We start from the raw sequence: 19,509 nt of genomic DNA on the forward strand, positions 1-19,509 counted from the left end.
TCTCACCCGAAATCAAATTTCCTGAGTGTGGCTGCCAATATTACAGACATGCATCCAAATCAGAAAATGTTAGGCATGTTATTATATTGCCTTATAGTACATTAAATTACCTATTACCCTATATTACCTTATGTTATGTATCATCGTTGTTAAAAATACGTTAAGATTAAAAAATACAGAAGAACGAAAAAGGATAAGCATTATGTGAATATATATATATATATACATCTCCAGCAGAATGAGTAAAAACAAGTGGCTACAGAAACCAACACTGTGAAAATGAGCATCAGAAGTGGGAAATATAAAACTTAAAACCATCATCATTCATGACTTCTACACCATTATTGTGGTGCTTGGAGAGTCAACTGAAATCAGCCGCATGTAGCGAATATTTGGGGTTAGTTCTCAAATACACCATTCTCCTTCTCACATTTCTCATTTCTCCAGAATAATTATACAAACTCTACTGCAAAGCCCAGAAGGGAAATTCAACTTTTATGAAGGAAACATGAAAAACCTTGCACAAGAAAAATATGTTTAAATGTCTTTCTCCCTCACTTCCCTGTTTCTCGTTTATTTTAATTAAAACTCTCCATTTAGGGGACAAGTGATTTCATAACCTAAGAAACATAAACAAAAATTTACCCTTTACACAATGTTTTCTGGTCTTCAGTAAATTATTCCTTGCAGTTAAAAAAAAGCCATTGACAAAATTGATTAAATTAAAATGAAACAAACTGAATGATTTTTAAGATGAACATTTTTTACACTTGAAATTATTCCCTCATTGTAGTATATTGTGTATGTCCTTTCACTTTCATTTACACTTACATTACACACACACACACACACACACAAATTGTTTATTGCCAATATCTCTCTGAATAGCAGAAGGTCTAAGAGACCACCTTCGTATCTTGTTAGCTGGTAACCTTTCAGTATTAGGAAGAATCACTTGTGTGGAGGCCTTTGTCTTTCTTTAATCCAATCCTCAACCCATTGGTTTATGTATCTTCCCAGACAGGAGGTGTATGCTGTCATATTTCATCCCCATTTGGCCATTTTAGAGTTTGGGATAAGTCAAAAAAGACACAATATTCTAAATGAAACAGAGGTTTGTAGCATGGTTTTAAAAGATTCATGCATAGAAAGATTGCTAGTGCTACTAAAAGATAAAACTTTCAGGGTAGATCATTTTTCTCATCAGACCATCACTGCGTGTATTATATAAAAATATCTATCTATATCTATGCATTTATAAAGTATTTCTTCCACACAATTACTGAGAGAAATTATATGATACACCAGCCCAAAAACTTTGGGGATATTCCTGGAAAATTATTTTACACACATGTAGCACTTCATCTTTTGCAAGCATTTTCCAAAGCACAGTCTCCTTCGGTTTTTATAACAGCCCTGTAAGAGTGGGAGAGCCAGCATCATTCTCATTTTAGAGATAAGAAAATTCAGTATAATAAGCCCTCACTTAGAGTCAAAGCTGAGCAAAAAATCCTGGACTCCTAAGACAGTTATCTTTTCAGTTATCTTTTTGACTGGGCCATAAAACTATGCTTTATTCTTCTTTCATTAAAAAAAAAAATACTCACAAATGGACTCATTATAAACAAATTGTGGTTTTGAATTCTATAAATAAAGGTGGAAATATAAAGTCTTCCTTTCACTCTAAAGGGCTACAACCTAGTAATATCTATAATCATTTGTATGAAACATTTACACTCTAGTTAGTTACATGTATATCTTAGAATTGGTAGTCACTAAACTACTCCCTGCAGATCAAACCTGGTCTGCCATTTTGGTTGGTTTTTGCTTTTGTTTTGTTTTGTTTTTCTTTTCTTTTTAACAGTCTGAAAGGTTACAATTGTTTTTACATTTTTAAATAGTTGAAAAACCACAAAAGAGAAAGACTATTTCATCACAAGTGAAAATTACATGAAATTCAAATTTCAGAGTCCATAAAGTTTACTGGAACACAGCAATGCTCATTCATTTACATATTGCTTTTGCTTTGCTAACCATTTGAGTAGTTACAACAGAGATTACATATCTCAAAAGCCTAAAATATTTATTATCTAACCTGTTATAGGAAAGGTTTGCCAAACCCGTTATAAAGCATCCCTTTTTTTTTTATTCATACCAAATTATCTTTTTTTCATCAGGAAACAGGTGAATGCCCACATTTGGAACACCCTTTATGGAACACTCAGAGTATTTCTGTCCTTAGAAAGGCAGGTGAAAGTGGAGAGACCTTTTCTGGGAATATGATTATCTGGCTAAGAACCATAGAACATTCTATATGACACAGGAATCATATAGTGGGTCATTTAGAAAGTTCCAGAACCTAACCAGCGCTGTTATGTAGAGAAGGAACTACATACAGAATGGAGGTAATATAGGAAATTTTAACAGCCTGTACCTGGAAATATCTACCCTGTTATTCAGAGTAGCAGCATGGAAACACTTTTCCAAAACAGAACAGAGAAGTTCCTGTAATTCCTTGCTTCTATGACAAAATATCTTCAGGGACAGATGTCCCCACCTCTCTTTCTCGAAATCTACTAAAATTACAGAACATCCAAGTAACTCTTCAGAACACTAGGCCCAATTACCTCTGGACTTGGGCCCAGTGCAAGTCACAACACATAACAAATTGAAATTTCAGACCATACCCTCAAACTTCTGGCCCAGGCTGTTAAAGCAACCAATACACCTGTTAAAGATATAATGGCAAGTTGCCATGTTTTGCAGTAGTCAGAAGTTCAGTGTCATGTAAAAGACTTTTGTCCCTGGTGCTAAGATAATGAGCTTGTTCCTTCTTGATGATTTATGGGATGCAGATGAGAAACTGGCTGATTGAGGCTTTGGAAGATGAAAGTTTTCCGCTCTTGGCAGTAGTACCAGTACCCTGGAGAACGTGGTTTAACTGCTCCAGTTCCATTACTGCCATCAGAAAAAGTCAAATAACAAATTATGCCAGGTGAATATAAATAATACTCATTTTGTTCAATTTGCTACCTGCAATAGGACTAGAAAACACTCTGAACTTCTTTGCAAATCCAAACCATAGTATTCTGATACCTAGTTACCGATATGCACCAGGGTCTTGTTTGTGCAGGGCAACCAACTGGTCCCTAAATTATTACCCCTCCTTCAGTCTTTGTCTTAAATGCTTGTATTTAGGCCTCTACATTTGCTGCCTATTAGCCATAAGCCTAACTTTTCCTCCTACCTGCTTAATGTTCCTCAATAAACAATTAAATTTGCTTTCAAGATGCAGATATTATATATCTGAGGTTAATAAGTACTATGTTATATTATGGACTTTGCTTCAAATAAATATTAAATAAATCCTTCTGTCCAATATAACAACCACCAGTCATATGAAACTATTTAAATTAATTAACATTAAAGTTTTAGATTTACTTCTTCAGCCATACTAGCATATCCCAAGGACTCAATATTCATATGTGGTCTGTGGATAACATATTGAACAGTGCAGATAGAGAATATTTTCATCACTGCAGAAAGTTCTATGAGACAGTTCTGCTCTACACCTTAACCCACAAAAGTAAAATTATCTTTTAAGCTCACTCTTTTTATCTACCTGTTCTCACAATTCAATGCAAAGCTTTCATCTTTTTTTCTACCTTTGAAAAAAAAAAAAAAACTAAGGACTAGAAGGAAACTAATATGTTTTGAGTGTCTGTCATGTGCGAGGCATGGGCCCTTAGTACACACAAATAATTTCATTTAGTTCTCTCAAAGTAGTCTAAGAGTTTCTTTATTTCCAGGTCCACTCTCTCTGAGGCCCCTGGCCTAGAACATGTCCACAGTTATCTCTTTACTAATTATTTTTCTTATTAAACCAACACCTACTGACACCTATAGTGTTTCTGGAATAGTTCTAGAAGTTGCTTTTCCCTGGCACTGGTCCTAAGAATCCTATTTTCTCAAGTTTTGTTCTCTTTGCCTTTCTCAGAAATTTCCACAACTCCTCCTCTTGGAATGAGTGTAGCCCACTTTCTCACTGAGTATCTTCCCACAGTTTTTCTTTAACAACTCATAGTGATTCCCAAACCTGCCTGCTGTCCATCTTAATCCTCAGCCCATGGCTTGTGAAAATAGTCACTCCTGCTGCCAAAATTGCAAGGGAGATCTAAATATCCCCCACTAGTTTTCATAATACCATTTGAAATTCAAAATTTACATATGAATATTAAAAGACAATAACTGTACATTCACTGGTCTAAGAAAGTCTTATTTAAATATTGAATATATATTAAATATATATTTGTATTAATCCATTCTCACACTGCTATAAAGACATACATAAGACTGGGTACTTTATGAATAAAAGAGGTTTAATTGACTCCCAGTTCCACAAGCTGTACAGGAAGCATGGCTGGGGAAGCCTTAGGAAACTTACAATAGTGGTGGAAGGCAAAGGGGAAGCAAGCACCATCCTCACATGGTGGAGCAAGAGAGACAGAGTTAAGGTGGAAGTGCTATACACTTTCAAGCAACCAGATCTCATGAGAACTTTATCACGAGACAGCACTAGGCTGATGGTGCTAAACCATTAGAAACTGCCCTCATGATCCAATCACCTCCCACTGGCCCTCTTCCTACACTCAGGATCACAATTCAACATGAGATTTGCACGCGGACACAGAGCCAAATCATATCATTCCACCCCTGGCACCTCCCAAATCTCATGTGCTTCTCACATTTCAAAACACAACTATGCCTTGCCAACATTCTCCAAAGTCTTAACTCATTCCAGCATTAACTCAAAAGTCCAACTCCAAAGTCTCATCTAAGGCAAGTCTCTTCTGCCTATGAGCCTGTAAAATCAAAAACAAGTTAGTTACTTTCAAGACACAATGGGGTTATAGGCATTGGGTAAATGCTTTCATTCTAAAAGGGAGAAAGTGGCCAAAACAAAGGGGATACAGGCCCCACGCAAGTCTGAAACCCAGCAGCGTGGTCATTAAATCTTAAACCTCAAAAATAATCTCCTTTGACTCCATGTCTCAGATCCAGGGCACACTGATGCAAGGGATGGGTAGCTCCACTCCCTGGTTTCACAGGGTGCAGCCCCTGTGGCTGCTTTCACAGGCTGGCATTGGGTACCTGCAGCTTTTTCAGGCATGCAGTACAAGCTGTTGGTGGATCAGTCATTCTGGGGTCTGGAGGACAGTGACCTCTTCTCACAGCTTCACTAGGCAGTACCCCAGTGGGGACTCTATCTGGGGGCTCCAACCCCACATTTCCCTTACATGCTACCCTAATAGATGTTCTCCATGAGGATTCCACCCCTGCAGCAGACTTCTGCCTGGGAATCCAGGCATTTCTGAAAATCCTTTGAAATCTAGGTGGAAGCTCCCAAGCCTCAATTCTCACTCTCTATGCACCTGCAGACCCAACACCATGTGGAAGCCACTGAGGCTTGAGGCTTGAGGCTTGCACTCTCTAAGTAATGGCTCAAGCTGTATCTTGGCCTATATTAACCATAGCTGGAGCTGGAGCAGCCACAATGGAGGGCACCATGTCCCAAGGCTGCACAGAGCAGCAGGGCCCCTGGCCTGGCCCATGAAGCCATTTTTCCTTCCTAGGCCTTCAGGCCTGTGATGGGAGGGGCTTCCACAAAGATCTCCAAAATGTCTTGAGGCATTTTTCCCATTGTCTTGGCTATTAACATTTGGCTCCTCTTTATTTAAATTTCTGCAGCCAGCTTAAATTCTTTCCCAGAAAATGGGTTTTTCTTTTCTACTACGTGGTCAAGCTGCAAATTTTCCAAACTTTTATGCCCTGCTTCCCTTTTAAATATAAGTTCCAATTTCAGACCATCTCTTTGTGAATGCACACGAGCGTATGCTATTAGAAGCAGCCAGGCCACATCTTGAATGCTTTGCTGATTAGAAATTTTGTCCACCAGATGCCCTAAGTCATGTCTCTCAAGTTAAAACTTAAGTCAATCTCTAGGGCAGGGGCAAAATGCCACCAGTCTTTTTGCTAAAGCATAGCACGAGTGACCTTTACTCCAGTTCCCAATAAATTCCTCATCTCCATCTGAGACCTCCTCAACCTGGACTTCACTGTCAATATCAGTATCAGCATTTTGGTCACAACCACTCAACAAATCTCTAGAAAGCCCCAAACTTTGCCTTATCTTCCTATCTTCTGAGCCCTCCAAACTGTTCCAACCTCTGCCCATTTTAGGTATCATTATAGCAATGCCCAATTTCTCTGGTACCAAATTTCTGTATAAGACCATTCTCACACTGTTATAAAGACATACCTGAGACTGGGTAATTTATGAATAAAAGAGGTTTAATTGACTCCTAGTTCCACAGGCTGTACAGGAAGCATGACATGGGAGGCCTTAGGAAACTTAACAATCATGGTGGGAGGAGAGGGGAAAGCAAGCACCATACTCACATGGTAGAGCAGGAGAGAGAGAGAGAGAATTAAGGGGGAAGTGCTACACACTTTCGAGCAACCGGATCTCATGAGAACTCTACCATGAAACAGCACTAGGGGGATGGTGCTAAACCGTTAGAAACCACCCTCATGATTCAACACCTCCCAACAGATCCCGCCTCCAAAACTCAGGATGACAATTCAACATGAAATTTGAGTAGGGACACAGAGCCAAACCATATCGATATTGAATACTGAATTAAATATATTTCAATATTGAATTCAATATTTTTAATATTGAAGGCTGTGGCACCTCAGCTTCAATGAGTCTTCAGAAATAAGTAATATTTTATTAGAAATATTTTGAATCTGGCCAAGTTCAGTGGCTTACACCTGTAATCCTAGCACTTTGGGAGGCTCAAGTGGAAGGATCACTTCATCCTAGGAGTTAGAGATCAGCCCTGGCAACATAGTGAGACCCCATCTCTACAAAAAAAAAAAAAAAGAAAATTAGCTGGGCATGGTGGTATGCACCTGTGGTCCCAGCTACTTGGGAAAGTGAGATGGGAGGATCACTTGAGCTTGGGAGGTTGAGGCTGCAGTGAGCCACAATCGCACTCCACTGCACTCCAGCCTGGGTGACAGAGTAAGAATCTGTCTCAAAAAAATACATATTATATATATACACATGCATATTTTATATATGTATATACCTATTTTATATGTATATATACACACACACACATATACACATAGAAACTTTCATGCAAAGTGTACTAGAAACAGTAATAGATAAAAGACAGCCGCCAATTCTTTGACATGCCTCCATCCAGAAGTGGTGTGTGCTTCTCTTTCCCTTGGATAGGGCTGACTAGAACTGCTTTAACCAATGAAGGCTGATGGAAGTCATGTAATGCCAGTTCCAGGCTTAGACTTTAAGAGAGCAGGCAGCTTCAACTTTGGTGTCTCTTGGTAGCTGAGTCACCCCATAAGAATTCTGACAACCTGCTGGAGAGACCACCTGAGAAGTACATAGAGAGACCACCTGAGGGTACATGGAGAGGGAGCTCAGCTTTCCAGGTGTCCATCAAGGTGCCAGGATGTAAGGTGAACTCATTTTGGACCCTCTGGATGAATCCAGCCACCAGTTATATACCACCCAGTGACCAGAGTCTCTGCCATGTGGAGCAGAATAGCAAAGGCACATTTTACCAAATTCCTGTCCCAGAAAATCATAACAGATAATAAAATAAATTTGTTTAAGCTATTAAGTTTTAAAGTAGTTTATTCGGCAATAATAGATAACCAGAGCTTAGGGCAACAAATTAGCTGGTATGACAGGCTACCATCCTCACCGGACATGTTTCAGGACGGTCCTCTAACAGAATCATGAGGAGGTGAGAGACAGCCAGACCCACTTCATGGAAAGCATAAGTCATAGAAGCATATGCTGCTACTGGTAAGATAAAAATGGTTTGGGTGAGGAAGAAGAAAGAAATCCCACTGGTTTTCCCTGGTTGCTCTATCCCAGAATTCTACCTGCACACTCTCCAACTGTTAATAAATGGCCTGTTATTAATATTTTGAATTTACTTGATTATCTCCCCACTGGGCTGAAAGTTTCCTGAAATCAGGGATCCCTTGCCTAGATCCTCAGCATCTAGAGAAAATATCGCAAATGAGTTATGACAGGTTTCAGTTTCTAGTCTAGCCCTGCTATTCTCTAGTGATGTAGCCTCAGGCAACTTAACCTCCCTGTACCTCAGTTTTGTCATCTATAAAATAGGGAGAATAGTATGGTGCCTATCTCATTGAGTACTAAGAATTGAATGAGAAAATATACTGTTTGATTAACAAATAAAAATACCTACTTCTTGATGATCTTGCCCATGGCTAGCCCTGGTGGACTTATTAATACCAACAAAAATATTCACTTGCACACTAAACATTAATTACAATCCTAGTAGAGACCTTGGAAACCAGACTAGGCAGAGGTCTCAAATAACAAGCTTTTTAGGAGAACACGTCATGGTGCTAATTGGAGATCTCCAATCCAATTCTCTTTCACGTATATCCACCTCATAATAGGAGCAGATTTGACATGGCCCCAAGTTGTCTATTGGACTTAGGTCATTGTGAAAGAGAGGACAGGAAAGACTCTTTAATCCCTAGGCTGGAAAGCAATAGCCCAGCTTCAAAAGTTGGTTCTTACACTGACCTCTGCTGACCCGAGACCCAGTTTTCCAAGGACATGGTAAGTATAGATATGGTTCAGTAATCGGGAGATCTGACAAAAGGGAAAAAAAAGAGCAGGAAAAAATGGAGAAACAAATGCTAAATCCACTAGGCTAACACATGATGTGGTTCTGCTGTGCTGGAGGTGGCTTCTGGTGGGCAGATGGTGGGAGGCAGGGGTGAAGTGACTGAAGTTCTTGTGATTTTTGCTGGGGTCTCCATAACTAAGGATGAGCTGGGCCAGTAGAGGAGGGGCTGTCAGTTCTCGAAGTTCAGCAAGTTCTGGAAAATGTTAAGTAGTTAGAACGTTAATCCTGATAGCCACAAACGCAGTTTCAAGAAGAAAGAGGAAGGGAGGGAAGAAAGGAGAAAAAGGAGGAGAAGGAGAGTGGGGAGGAAGAGGAGACAACATTTTAGGGAGTGAGAATAGCAGCGGGCTTGAGGACACAGCTTCCGGAGTCCATATACCTGATTGGTATCCCAATTCCATTACTTTCTTGAACAAACTAGTTAACCTCGGTAAGCCTGTTTCACTATCTGAAAAGGGGGCACAAAAATAATATGTGCCTCAAAAGAGTTTGGGGATTCAATGAGATATTTTGGTTATGCCCTAACGCATGATTACCCCATTTAAAGTATCTATTGCACTCTTCCACTTTTTCTTCCTCCATTGCATATAATGCCCTTGAACATTTAAAACCATGAGTGTGGGTGTGAGTTTGTGTGAACATGTATACACACATGTGTGTTTGTGTGTATAAACTATACGTGTGTAGTTTATTCTTTACTGTTTCTCTCCCTCTATTGGAATACAAGATTCAAGAGAACAGGTATACTTATTCTTATTTTTTAATGGGTCCCAAGTACTTAGAAGGGTACCAGGTGACTAGCAAGCACTTGGTAAATTTTTTTTTTTTTTTTGAGACGGAGTCTCACTCTGTCACCCAGGCTGGAGTGCAGTGGTGCAGTCTTGGCTCACTGCAAGCTGCACCTCCCGGGTTCACGCCATTCTCCTGCCTCAGCCTTCTGAGTAGCTGGGACTACAGGTGCCTGCCACCATGCCTGGCTAATTTTTTGTATTTTTTAGTAGAGACGGGGTTTCATCATGCTAACCGGAAGGGTCTCGATCTCCTGACCTCATCTGCCCGCCTCGGCCTCCCAAAGTGCTGGGATTATAGGCGTGAGCCACCGCTCCCGGCCTACTTGGTAAATATTTTTTGAATGAATGAATAAATGGAGGCAAAGCACCTGACTTACAATAAATACTCAATGGCTTCTACTATTATTTGCTAACTCCTGCTGCTTAAATCCTGTTGGATTACATTCTCAGAAGTACTGTGTTCCATATTGCTGAGCTCAGTCCTTCTGTACAGCACTCATCGCATTTTTCTCATATTATAACTTCTCCATTTGTGTATCTTATTTCCTCTCCAAGAATAAAAGGGGAGCAATTAGATTATTAGGTTCAATGATTAAAGACCAGGCCATTATGTGTAGTGGTTTAAAGAATAGACTTTTAAACCAACCTCAGTCTGAATATTCAGTTTTGCCACTTACTGGGTACCCTCGGGCAAGTTATTGTCACTAAGCTTAATTGTTCTCATCAACTTAATGAGTATAATAGTTGTTCTTCCCCCATAAAATTGGTTTGAAGATTAAATGAGATACTGCTTTTAAAATGCTTAGCACAGTGCCTGACATATAATAAACAGGAAATAAATGTCAGCTGTGATTATTCATCATTGCCTCCCTTTTGGTATTTTGCATGATGCCTTACATAAAACATCCTATAGAGCAAACAATCACTGAACGAATGCATCTCAAATTTAACCTTAAACAACCTAAGGTTTCCCACGGTTCTCTTAATGCTCTCTCATTCTTCCCTGCCTTGTCCTCAGACCCAGTCTTCCTGGACAACTGAGTTCCAATTTCCCCTGCAGACTGACTGCATCACCTCTCATGTTATCCTCCTCCCAGTGGCGAGCCAAAGCTGTTATTCTTACAGCAGTCTGGCAGGGCTGCAAATGACTTTTCAGGCTCACTCTCCAGTCTGTCACAGATCAGGTCAAGCAACAAAAAAAAAGAGATTAGATGCCAAGGACTTACTGCATTTTAATGCTTGGTTCCTGGCCCATGTATATGCTGAGGGACAATAATTACAACAATATGACCTTGCATAACAAATTGGTCTGTCAGACCAGGTCTTGCAAAATGACTTGGATGAATTCAAGCTTAACTTGTGATCTTCCAACTCAACAGTTGCTATACACACACTGATTGACATGGTTTGGCTGTGTCCTCACCCAAATCTCATCTTTAATTGTAATCCCTATAGTCCCCACATGTTGAAGGAGTGACCCAGTGGGAGGTGATTGGACCATGCTTTTCTCATGACAGTTACTGAGTTCTCACGAGATCTGATGGTTTTATAAAGCAGTTTTCCCTGCTCTTGCTAGCTGTCTCATTCCTGCTGCCACGTAAGGAAGGTCTTTGCCTCCCCTTCACCTTCCACCAGGATTGTAAGTTTCCTGAGACCTCCCCAACCATGTGGAACTGTGAGTCAATTTAACCTTTATAAATGACCCAGTTTCAGGCAGTTCTTTATAGCAGTGGGAGAATGAACTAAGACATTGTTCTGCCATACTCATTGTCAAAATTGAAAGGAAATGGAAGCATTCATTCATTCATTCGTTTGTTCAACAATTATTTGCTGAGTGCTAAGCTCTCACTGTTGAATGAGATATAGTTTGCACTTTGAAAGAGCTTAGAGTATAGTGGTAAGGATCACAGAAAAGTCAATGTTCTACGTAGAATAATCTAAACTCAAAAACTTCAGACTCATTCTGGAAAGCTTAGCTGGTAACTAAAGCAAGGACTAGGAAAAATATTTGGAAGAAATGTGGCATTCGATATGTTTTCCTCAATCATCCAGGTAATTCTCTCATTTTCAGTTCTCTCTGCCAGGGCAAATTTGAAGACTCCTTTGTGTACAAAATAAGGAACATGTTCTATCACTGATGTCCTCAGTGAAGATGTTCAGCTGGTTTTATCTACTTCTACCTCGGTCAGTGTATTAATTTTCTATTGCTGCTATAGCAAATTACTATAAACTCAGTGGCTTAAAATAACACAAGTTTTATATCTGACCATTATGGAGGCCAGAAGTCTGAAATGAGTCTCACTAGGCTGAAATTAAGATGTCAGTATGACTGTCTTCCTTCCTGGAGCCTCTACGAGACAGTCTGCCTTACTGCCTTTTCCAGCTTCTAGAGGCTATCCAAATTCCTTGACTCTTTGCCAGCTTCCACTTTCAAAGCCAGAGCAATGGCAGGTTAAGTCCTTGCCATGTCACATCATTCTGGTACTAACTCTCCTCCCTCCCCCTCCCACACTTACAGGCCACTTGTGATTACACTTGACCTGCCTAGGTAATCCAGGAAAACCTCCTGGTATTAAGATCAGTCTGGTATTAAGATCAGCAACCTCAATTCTCCTTTGCTACATAACATATTTAAAAGTTCTGAGTATTAGGATGTAGACATTTTGGGGGGACAATTGTTCTGCCTACCACAGGGATGAAAGCTTTGCTTTCATGCCATTATTACCATATCCTAAATATTCAGAGTGAAGGAGAGGAAATATTTCTGAGTGTCTCAAACAATTGGATGTAGATAGTGCAATAGGTTGGATGCAGAACTAAGTCTTCAAACTCAAGTCTCAGAACATAGCAAACCCCTTGTCAATTGATAGTTTGATATCATCAGAAGGCTACAAGGCGGACAAGTGTGACTCAGATTTCATGCATATCCCCGGAGGTAGTTCTTGATGCTGAATAATCCATGAGATTTAACATATCTTCATTTCAAATAACCATTTCTCCCTGTCTCTCCCCATTTTTTCTCCAGCCTATCTTGTATCTGATTCAGAACTGGGAAACCTCTAGAAATTTGAATGAAAAGATGTTCTTCCTACCAACATTAGCAACTTTTGAAATGATTACTCAGGCCAGGAACTTTGGAATCATTATTGATTCTCCTTTTCCCAGTACCCCATATGCAATCCTTCAGTAATTCTTCTTGGCTTTATTTTAAAAATATATACCAAATTGAAGTACTTCTCATCACATCTGCAACTCCCATCCCCCTTCAGCACTCACCATCTCACGCCAGGTCTCAGCCTGCTCTGCTGGCTTTTCTGCTTCCTCTCTTACCTCCAGGATGTTCTCCATCCTGAAAGCCGAAGAGTTATTTTTAAAACAGAAAGCAGATCATGACACTTTTTTTCCCCAAATGCTTCTTCAGTGGCTTTCCACACACTTAAAATAATATTCACAATCCACATCATGGTTTGCAAGGCCCCTGTGCAGTGTGATCTGGACAAACTCCCAACCCTATCTACAAACATCTTTTCCTCCTTGTTTCTGACTTAGGGCATTTTACATGCACCAATCTCCTGCCCATACAGCATTTTCTCCAGGTCTTTCCATGGTCAGCTTCTTCATATTATTCAAGATGTGATGTGAATGTAGGGTAGCAAGATAAAGTTGAATACATTTGTAAAATTTTAATTTCATATTAACAATGAATAATTTTTTTACTATAAGTATATCCCATTGTCAGAGGCATTTTAACTAGAACAACTCCATCTTGAATAGGGGGAAGATAAAATAAGGCTAAGACCTGCCGTGCTGTATTCCCAGTAAGTTAAGGCATTCTTACTCACAGGATGAGATAGGAGGTTGGCACAAGATACAGGTCATAAAGACCTTGCTGATAAAAAACAGGTTGCAGTAAAGAAGTCAGCTAAAACCCACCAACTCAAGATGGTGATAAGAGTGACCTCTGGCTGTCCTCACTGCTTCACTCCCACCAGCACTATGACAGTTTACAAATGCCATGGCAACATAAGGAAGTTACACTAGGTGGTCTAAAAAAGGGAAGCATGAATAATCCACCCCTTGTTAAGCACGTAATCAAAAAATAACCATAAAAATGGGCAACCAGAGGCCCTTGGGGCTGCGCTGCCTACGGAGTAGCCATTCTTTTATTCCTTTACTTTCCTGATAAACTTGCTTTCACTTTACTGTTTGGACTCGCCCTGAATTCTTTCTTGTGCAAGATCCAAGAACTCTCTCTTGGGGTCTGGACCGGGACTCTTTTCTAATAACACCATGCGTATACATACTGGGCATCCTGTATATTTATTTGCTAATTCTGGCCATTATTTAAATGATATTTATTCAATGAGGTGTCTAAACACCCTCACCTCCTTCACTTTCTATCTTTTTAATCTGATGCTATTATTAATATTATTATCGCACTTACGTTAATTGCATATTAGTTTATGTTTGTTATATATCTACCTGAGTAGATGTAAGCTCTATGAGTTAGAGAACCTATTTTATTCACACAATAGCTCTAGAACCACAACTCCCTGTAAGACTGAATAAGATTTGTTTAAAAAAATAAATGAATAAATGACTAAGTTTATTTGACCTTTATGTCCTCATTTATATGGCACCTCCCTTTTTCTCCTTAAAGCAGTATACAGCTGCCTGGGCTGTAGGGAAGTCACTAGGAATTTGCTTATCACAGACAGCACTTTAAAAAAAAAAGAGCCCCAATCGATGCTTCAAAATATGCTCCCATTAGATGTATTTATGCAGATTAACACCGGTCAAGCACTGTAGGGGTTTCAGCCAATGTCAGACCCTCTGCCCTAGAAGGACACTGTGAATGCCATTTTCCTCTCTGTTTGAGAGGAATGAGGAGCAGCTGGCATGAGACTCCTCTGGGAATCCATTTGCATTTAATTGTCTGGGCACTTAAGGAAGAGGTAGGGTCACTTTCCCAGTTCTGCTTTCCTATTAATTTAAATGCATACATTCAAATCAAGTTCTTCTTTCTGCCTGGATGACAATTACTATATTTGACATTTGCTAGTCCTCAGCAATGCCTGAGACTTGTGAATAATTTAGGAATGCTGAGTTGTTCCCTAATCAAGACAACTGAATGACGGTTAAGAGCTGGACTTGTAGTATCAGCAGCTCCCTGCCAAAAATGACAGCATTAAAATAAGGAAAGTGATAGGCACATTTAGAAGAAAAAGCACTATCCCACAGAATTCTGCAATATGCTTATTCTTTGAATATAATCTCTTTCTGATATTTATATCACTAAAGCTACAAATAACAACTCGATATATGGTTAACAAGAACAAAGAGAAAACTACCAGTCCTACACTCTGAATTTTATGGAAAAGTTTCTGCTCCATATACGCTGAGCCCTCATTCCCCAAAACCACATGCCATGATATGGGACATAAGGTCATTGTTTGTTTGTTCAATTATCAAAACTACTATGTGTTAAACATAGTCTAAGAACCAGGGATAAGATTTTTTTTTTAAAAAAGTAGCTACTATGTGTTAAATATAGTCTAAGAACCAGGGATAAGATATTTTTTTTAAAAGACACAATCTCAGGGTACACAGAAGTTATTGACAGAAATAGTTATTAATCAAACAATGCCATGAGTATATGTAAAATTATCCATTGTAGCAAGTGCTATAAAGCAAAACTTTTACGATGAGATAAGAGGTTAATATAGGAAAAACTGATTTGGAATAGGGAGAAAGGAGATGGCTGGTGTCAGAGAACATTTCTCTGAGGAAATAACTTGAAAGATGAGATTCAACGAATGAGTTAAGATTATTCAGAAGAGGACTAAAAGTCCGGGTCTTCAAACCAATGAGTTTCAGGACATGCTACCCCAAAACATGGCACCTTGGCATACTGAATGTTTTAAATTAAGGTGAAGAAATTTGAGAAATGACAGAAAGGACTCTGTGATCTTCCCTAGCACTTCTCCCCTGAAGCAGGTCATAAGACCCTCATATGAGAAGTGCCATAAGTAAAAACCATCCTTTGCTCCAAAGATGGAGACATTCCGATAGGAACCTGCATGAACAGGCCTTAGCAAGTTACCTCTAGTTTACTACCTTTCACTCAAACCCTTTGTCCTATCACATTTTCCACGCCTTTCTACTCTTCATGGAACCTAGCATAAATATGCTCATATTTAAACATTTCTTTGAATCTTCATTTCTTATGGAGGCTCCTGTGTCACATAAAACATATATTAAATGTATATGGTTTTTTCTCTTGTTGATCTGCCTTTTATTTCAAGGACCCCAGGGGAGAACTTAGAAGACTAAAAGGAAAAGGTACTTTTTTCTCTACAAAATTAATCCTACATGAAGGTTCAGTGACAGGAACAAGCTTGTAGCATTTGAGAAACCAAATGGAGATCAATATGGCAGAAACCTAATAAGCCAGGGACAGAGTGGCAGAGAGGGACTGAAGCAGGACACAAATTAGGTAGCAGCAGGGCAGGGGAGGACTTCTTGGCCACCAGGAATAACATTTTCTTCTCAGTGCAGACACCTAACTAGCCTTAAGCTGGTGAGCAATAGGATTAAAATTGCATTTCAAAATGTTCTCTCTGACTCTTGAAATAAAACTAGCTTGGAGGAGATACTCCAGAGTGGGATGAAGACTCAACCATCCATTGGTAAGTGAGAAAGGAAATATCAGAATACTGGTATTTTTTAATCAGAATTTCTATTTTTATGCATATTTATAATGCACATGAAATACTAGTGCAGTACTACAAGTATAATATTAACATATAAACAAACATGTATTGGAAGTGTGTCCTCATTGATAAAAGGATAACAACACAGGATCAAAAAATACAAGGTAACCAATAGCTCAAGCAAGTTAGAAGCCCGTGAAGAAAATGAGAGAGAGGGGGGAATTTGAGATGGTTATATGTAAGAGAGGGAAAAGAAAAACCTTTCCTCTACCCTTTTAAGTTCTAGGGCTAGAGTCTGAGAATTAGACTGACAAAAAAATTAACAAGAGAAAGGTATAAAAATTTTATTTGATAATAACATTCTAATTTTTACATGCATGGAAGCCTTCATAGAAACGAAGTAGAGACCCAAAGAATGACTAGACACAGGGGCATCTATGCCATTTGAGCAAAGGATGATAAATTTATGGAGAAATGGCAAGTCAAAAGAGAAGAGGTTGAACATTTAAGGGCAATAAATGGCAGGAAGAAACATGTAAGAGAAAATAATAAAATAAAAGAGTGATTTTTGTAAAGCTTGTCTCTGCAGACTCATTTTGATGCTGATATTCTGTCTCCAGTGATTAGGATTGTTCTGATCCTGGTATAATGGAGGGCAGAAGCAATACCTTCACAAAAGGAACTGTATATCCTGCTTTTAGGTAGATAGGAAGAGGGCAAAATAGTCCTATGCCAAAGAGATGTATATTGAGGTAGCATAGGCCGGTTTATTTTATACCCAGGGTGTCCCTTGCTGCAGATGATGCTGCATAGCATTGCTCCCATGGGGAGAAACTCAATCACAAACCAGCAGCCACAATCAGTGTCCTTCTACGACTTCAGATTTTGGGGTCATACTGCAGACAGCTGCTTTCTTTTCCCTCCACATTTTAACATGTCTGGCAAGTCTCTACAGATATGTCCCACCACCAGACTTTTAATTTTGCTCTAGTGATATGGTTTGACTTCATCCCCACCCAAATCTCATCTTGAATTCCCACATGTTGTGGGAGGGACCGGGTGGGAGGTAATTGAATCATGGGGGAAATTCTTTCCCATGCTGTTCTCATAATAGTGAATAACTCCCACAAGACCTGATGGTTTCAAAAGAGGCATTCCTCTGCACAAGTTCTCCCTCTTTTTGTCTGCCTCCATCCATGTAAGATGTTACTTGCTCCTCCTTGCCTTCTGCCACGATTGTGAGGCCTCCCCAACCACGTGGAACTACTAACTGTGAGTTCTCCATTAAACTTCTTTCTTTTGTAAATTGCCCAGTCTCGGGTATGTCTTTATCAGCAGCATGAAAACGGACTAATATACCCAGTTTCAGGTTCTCCAGAGAAAGACTGTTTATCTTTTTAAGGTTCTCTCATGGCTCCTTGAAGTAAACTATGCATATCTCACATAGGGTACATTTTGAGTTCTACTATCCCAAATATACCATCTAAATTTGGTAAAAATCCATCCAGGCATTTTCTTGAGATATGATAATGGTCAAATAGAAATCTGAGTTGCTACTATTCCTCTCCATCCTCACCCCAGATCCTGATTTGAATACCCCGTAATGAATGAGGGGCTGGGGTAAGTCTATGACAGCTCTCAGGACTCATTTTGCACTTTTTATGGTGAGGCCATTTCCCCAAACCCCAAGGCATGGGTAATATTTAACATCATCTTCTTTGACTCGAGCTCAGTATCCACTAGCCAGGAAATTTAGAAAACAAAAACAGAAACAACTCAGGCATAGTTTTCTTCAATATGTTGTGCAATTGGGAAGTTTGCTTGGTTGTGGTGAACCTGGATATGACTGAGAAATTTTACTGTCTTTAACTTCAATCTGCATAACAAAGTCGATGTTAGCTGCTTAGCATAATGGGAAGATATTCAGAATACCACCCACACTTGGGATGTTCAACAAAATACAGGCAGACACAGCTCTGAATCCTAGAGCTCAGGATGAAGGAGGAAGTCACCCTCCCTCACCTCTTCCCACTGTGTGGAGGGCAGCCAGCCAGGGACACAGGTGTGCAGCTCATTAAGAAAACAATTAAGCCCAACGGGATAGGTAAGAGCCACATGAAGAATGTTCTGCAAAGTCAAAGCACTCTTTTCCTGCTCTGACCTTGGGGAAGGAATCAGGAGGAAAATACGGCCATCCTTATTTACCTATTGTCTGCTGTGCTATCAACCCAGTAATAAGAGCCACAAAATGGTTTTTCCTCTAGATCTGCAGTGAGAGGCCCTGCAATAAAATTGTTTTTACTAATATATTGAAGGAAATGTCTGCTGTTTTTACTGATACATTGAAGGAAATGTATATTGGCACGTAAAGAACTGTCCTGAGTGATGAGGGAGGTAGTGAAAATAGCACTGAAGGGGATTAAAACATACCACTCCAAAATATGCCACTTTGGCATAAGGAATATTTTGAGTTAAAGGTAATTAAGAAATAGCAGACATGGAAGAGCTCTCTGCCCTCTGCCCTCTGCCCTCCCTGTTTTCTGCCCAAAAGCAAGACATAAATTACCCTTTGTAAAAGTGACATAAATTTCTATCTGTAAAAGTGTTTCCCTTTCTTGTACCAGGAAAAGAGCAATGACTCTTACGTGTAAAACAAACTTAACTAAACAACCCTTATCTCATATATATTTTTGGTCATTCTCCACAATTCACTGCTCCTAGGAACCCAAACTTCTTTTCCTTTGTCTAGCCACTTCTCCATAAATTTATCACCCTTTGTTATTAGGAAAAATAGCTAATGCATGCTGGGCTTAATACCTAGGTGAAGGGGTGGTGGGTTGATAGGTGCAGCAAACCACCATGGCACACGTTTACCTATGTTAAAAACCTGCACATCCTGCACATGTACCCCAGAACTTAAAATTAAAATTAAAAATTAAAAGAAAAGTTTATCACCCTTTGGTTTTTTTTTTGTTTTGTTTTGTTTTGTTTTGTTTTGTTTGAGACGGAGTCTCGCTCTGCCGCCCAGGCTGGAGTGCAGTGGCCGGATCTCAGCTCACTGCAAGCTCCGCCTCCCGGGTTCACGCCATTCTCCTGCCTCAGCCTCCCGAGTAGCTGGGACTACAGGCGCCCGCCACCGCGCCCGGCTAGATTTTTGTATTTTTTTTTTAGTAGAGACGGGGTTTCCACCCAACCCCTTCCTCAACCCTCCCCCCCCTCCGTCCCCGCGTTTTGTAGAGA

General features: G+C 39.7%; 1 long non-coding RNA gene across 1 annotated transcript in view; it reads right to left on the reverse strand.

The window, feature by feature from the left end:
* Positions 1 to 19,509, reverse strand: part of LOC126958562 (uncharacterized) — a 169,992-nt gene that overhangs the window by 37,907 nt on the left and 112,576 nt on the right. The window contains exon 2 of the long non-coding RNA XR_007727227.1: positions 12,833 to 12,905. This is a non-coding gene — a long non-coding RNA (uncharacterized LOC126958562). The remainder of the gene's footprint in view (positions 1 to 12,832; positions 12,906 to 19,509) is intronic.

The sequence above is a fragment of the Macaca thibetana genome, chromosome 7 (assembly GCF_024542745.1).
Source record: "Macaca thibetana thibetana isolate TM-01 chromosome 7, ASM2454274v1, whole genome shotgun sequence".
Lineage (NCBI taxonomy): Eukaryota > Metazoa > Chordata > Mammalia > Primates > Cercopithecidae > Macaca > Macaca thibetana.